Source organism: Dermacentor albipictus, chromosome 1, assembly GCF_038994185.2.
Source record: "Dermacentor albipictus isolate Rhodes 1998 colony chromosome 1, USDA_Dalb.pri_finalv2, whole genome shotgun sequence".
NCBI lineage: Eukaryota > Metazoa > Arthropoda > Arachnida > Ixodida > Ixodidae > Dermacentor > Dermacentor albipictus.
In genome coordinates, this window is record NC_091821.1 from 257,817,269 (window position 1) to 257,822,360 (window position 5,092).

Sequence of the window (5,092 nt, forward strand, 5' to 3'; positions counted from 1 at the left end):
TTTCACAGAACCGCGATATCAGTTCTTGATGCAGAGCTTTGAATTTGTAAACTTCGTGCTTCTATTTTTTTTTCAAACAGTAAGATATTTGAAAATCTTTTTAAGAAAATTCAAGCCCTAAATCGAAATTCCGCTTCCAACAGTCACTACAATTTAACTTTCTCTTTCAATTGCAACACATTTCATTAAAATCAGTAGAGGGGTTATCTCATAAAAACGTTTTTGCGTTTTACATGTATTTGAATGGGCCGCGTCGGAGTTGGGCCCGAGCTAAAGCTTAAAACGAAATCAGGAAAGAAACCATTTATGATAACTCAAAGGGAAGCTCATTACTTTTCGAAGCGAGATCGGGATGCCTTAGAACACGCACCTATAAAGCGAGATATAAGAAGGAAGAAGCATGTGCTTGCTGCGGTAAAGCTAGGGAAACTACGGAGCATGTTTTATTAGAATGTGAAGACGTCTACCCAGCGGTCGATTTAGGCACCACTGGCCTCCACCCCTTGGGTTCAGAGGGAGCAGTGGTAAAGCAAACATGTCCGTAATAGACATTAGTAAGAGGCGATTGGAGGATTGGTGGAAGAAAAGTTGGGAAACGACAATAGACGGAGACGTACAAGAGCACAGTTCGCAATAGGGGATAAGAAATTTTGGGCGTGGTAGTTCATAGTGTTTTTTTTTTCCTTCTTTTTTTAATTGTTTAACTTAGGTAGGATATTAGGCAGTATAGTAGCAAGAGCTTGGTGGCGCAATCCACCGCCCCGTTCCAAAGGGAACGGTCATAACATCCATCCATCCATCCACCCAGCTATGCGCAAACGCAAAACCTTATTCTAAAACTTCACTCCTGCGTGCCGCAACGCTAACACCCGCAAAGCTCTTTGGGGCCCCTAATCTAAAACTCTCTATTCTCGTTCGCACAGCGTACGATTTTGCGCACTGTGAACAAGGAGACATGACTAGCGGTATAATTCAGTGCTACACGAATACCGAGGCAGAACAAGGGGATCGCAGAGCATGATCACGCGCTGGAACACGGTAGAAAATTGCATAGTTTCGGCACCTGCGCTCGTGACCGCATGACAGTGGGAACAAGCAGACGAAGCGGAAGTACATCTCTTGCTTCGGTGCGAAGTAAAAAAAAAAGAAAAAAAGAATGAAAATACACAGCCATTCCGTTTGTGTTTTATTATTTCTCTTAACGTCAATTCGTCAATTCAAGCAACTGATCACACAAGTAACATATGCTGTCTTGAATAATCCTCGAAGTCACGTGTCACCACGATCGACGTCACACTGCGGAAACGAGTACGTCACCGTCCGGCTTGGAGCGCGGTCGCCGCGACGGAGAACGGCGTTCGGATTGAAATTTCAGACCTTTCCGCGGCGCTTAGCGATGTAATTCTTTGCAAACACAATCGTTAGCGCGCATTGTATACTCTGCACTTGTCAGCTCAAAATGGCCAGACCTGGTGAGGGGCCCTTTAAGAGGAAGCGTTAGCTCGGGTGCTCCTATCTAAATACACGTAAAAGCAGAATTCCTTTTTCTCGGCAACCACTGCACCAAATTTGACGGTCTGTTGCGTTTAAAAGAAAAACTTAAAATCTAGGGACTATTGGTTTCAAATTTTTGATTTAGGTCAATTTTGTATTAACAATTGGCAAAAATCGCAAATTTTCAGAAGGTAGTGACTACAGTGACGGGGCCCGGTACTTTAACATATGCACTACAGTGACGGGGCCCGGTACTTTAACATATACACTACAGTGACGGGGCTCCGCGCTTTAACCTCTGCCCTGCAGTTCTTTCAAACATTCTATGCAAACAACTTCGAGCACTTCACGGCAGGCAGTGAACTTTATTGAGGTCCTGAGGAGCGACTCCGAAACCCCCTTATGAGGGAGGGGGCCGCCTCGAGCCGTTCCGACGTTGGGACGGGCAGGCCGTGCCTCACCGCCTCCTCCCACTCTTCTTCCGTGGTGAGATGACCGTGGTCCCGTAACGAGGGACACCGCCAGAGCATGCGTTCTAAGTGCAGAATGGATCTCCGCAATCCGGACACCTGCCCCGCGCGGACGCGGCGTTAGGTTGCCCCTGTGATCCACCACGGCTTCCGCGAACCTGTCGGACGAACCGTATTGGGCGACGTCGACGAACGCGACCGATCGTGGATCGTCGGCGACGGATCCGAGAAGTGCGGCAGCTCGGGCCCGGCGTGTGCCTACATTGCGTTGCGGGTGCACGTTGCGCGGGAACGGCGAGACCGTGACGGCCTCCCGCGACCACGCGTCGAGCACGCACCGCCTTTCCCTGTAGAGTTAAAGTCCAGCGCCTCCAGGATCCGCCACACCGCAGGCGAGGAAGCGAGCCTGACAACCTGGACTAACTTCTGTGACCCAACCTCATCGAAGGTGTTGTGGACCCCCAGCTGCATGAGCTTCTCTGTGCTGACGCTTATGGGGATGCCGAGCACTTCACGGACCGCGGTATTTTATTCCAGTACTGTCCACAACACCACGTGAATTTCACGATGTCAGCAACTTCCGTGCAGTAACGGAATACATCGATTGCACACATACGGATCGAACGACCGCAATGGGTCTTGTCCACGAATGTACAATCTTTTGCGTATGCACTGTAACACCTATGATGATTATAATAAAGAAAGAAAGTTCACTCTAATGGAAGGGGAATGGTAAAAAAAAAAAAAGGCACGGCACATGTTCCTGCTTGTGTAGCACCAGACAATGAATATTCTACTGAATTAAGAAAAAGAAGCAGCGGGTAATTGCTCGCTTAGAAGATTGATAAACATGCAGTTCGATAAAATTTGAGAAATACTGATATTGAAGCTTCCAAGACTTTAGAGGAAAGAAAAAAAAAATCAAGACTGAATCATCGCGACGGAACATCACAAGTCGCTGTAGGCGTCGAAGACCATAGCTAGAACAAAATTATTTTTGAACAGCTCCGATAGTGTCCATGCAACAATGGTTGCTTGCGTACTGTCAAATGGTCATATTCTGCGGCATAAAGCTCACGGCACGGTGCGAAAACGTGATCGGAGCGAAAGCGAAACATTGCGCGAGGACATGCATGCAGACGCGAAGTCGGTCACCGCGAACCCGTGCGATCGCTGCATTGCAGCTTCATTCTGTTATGCTACATTTAGTTACACAGACAGCCATCCCACTATAAGAACATCTTTCACATAGTTTCCTCAGCGATTGCTTACGTTTCACGCAAACCGGTTCGGTGGAATCGATCGCGGCGACCGCTCGCAGTGTCCCAGCTTACTGTACGTAGTAGGCAAAAAGATAGCGTTTCTAAACCATTCTGTGCTTTCTGTTTATCCAACATGATTATTTTAAAGGTAAAATACTGCCATTTCGAGAGTACTTGCAAAATTGTTCAGGAGGGCTGCCGCGTAGTATGTTTAACGCCGACGCATGTGAGGCGCTTCCGACAGATGGCGACTCCGTAAGTCGTCCTCGCCCCCAATACCAGCATCGTTATAGTGACGGCCCCGTCGGTGTAGTGTTGTGTTAAAGCGACGGGCCCCGTCACCGTAGTGTGGATGTTAAGGTACCGGGCCCCGTCACTGTAGTGCAGATGTTAAAGTGCCGGGCCCCGTCACTGTAGTCACTACCTTTTCAGAAAGCGAAACTATGAAGCTTACACGACTCTAACTCAGCAATGAAAAAGAATATCACAATTCTGTGAATTGCACCTAATAGTGCATCTAAAGCGGGCAAAATATATATGTTACATAGGAAAATTTGTAACAGGAGAAATTTAGTAATATGGAAATACAGCTTTTGCAGAATCATTGTACAAAACGTAACGAATTCACCTAAGATATAAACTGACATATCGAATTTGTCCGCTTTGAATGATCTAATGGATGCCGTTTACAGAACCGCGATATCTCGTTCTTGAAGCAGAGCTATTTGTAAGCTTCGTGCTTCTACTTTTTTCGAACTTTCAGTCTTGAAAATTTTTTTCAGCCAAGTTCAGGCTCTAAATCAAAATTCCGCTTCCAACAGTCACTAGAATTTATTTTTCTCTCTCAAATGCAACAAATTTCATTAGAGTCGGTCCAGGAGTTCTCAGAAAAGCGTTTTTGCGTTTTACATGTATTTGAATAGGCCACGTCGTAGTTAAAAATTAAATTATGGGGTTTTACGTGCCAAAAACCACTTTCTGATTATGAGGCACGCCGTAGTGGAGGACTCCGGAAATTTCGACCACCTGGGGTTCTTTAACGTGCACCTAAATCTAAGCACACGGGTGTTTTCGCATTTCGCCCCCATCGAAATGCGGCCGCCGCGGCCGGGATTCGATCCCGCGACCTCGTGCTCAGCAGCCGAACACCATAGCCACTGAGCAACCACGGCGGGTACGTCGTAGGTGGGCCCAAGCTCGGGCCCAACTTCGATGCCGCCTATTCAATGCTAACTACGGCGCGAAAACACTGCGCAGCGTGGACTGTGTGTCCGTCGCAGATGGTTTTCGATACAGTGGCCCGGCCAGGCGCGCGCGGCCAGCAGGAGTAGAACTCTGGCGGAGTAGAAATTTCTGGCTGTGTCATTGTCCCTCACAAGCATATTTTAAGGACGTCATCGAAATGACACAGCCAGATTTTTTTTTTTTTTTTGCAGGGGAGAAGTGGCTGGGCAGGCCGCATACAGAAGAAGCTAAGTGTACAAGGCACCACAAAGTAAAAACCAGGTGCAGAAGTTCTGGTCTGTTACTCTGCATAACCATCGTGCCTCTCAGCAGTCACTTGGATAACTGGTGTGCTGAGACGATGTTGCGAGGAGGGAAGATAACAACTGGTCATTAAGGGTTACGGACTGGATTCCAAGAGAAGGGAAGCGTAGTGGGGGCTGGCAGAAAGTTAGGTGGGCGGATGAGATTAAGGAGTTCGCAGGGACAACATGGCCACAATTAGCACATGACCGGGGTAGTACGAAAAGTATGGGAGAAGCCTTTGCCCTGCAGTGGGCATAGCCAGGCTGCTGCTGATGTGCTGAGACCACATTCCACAAAAGCACTGCAAATAATCACACTTTTCATACCACTGCAGCC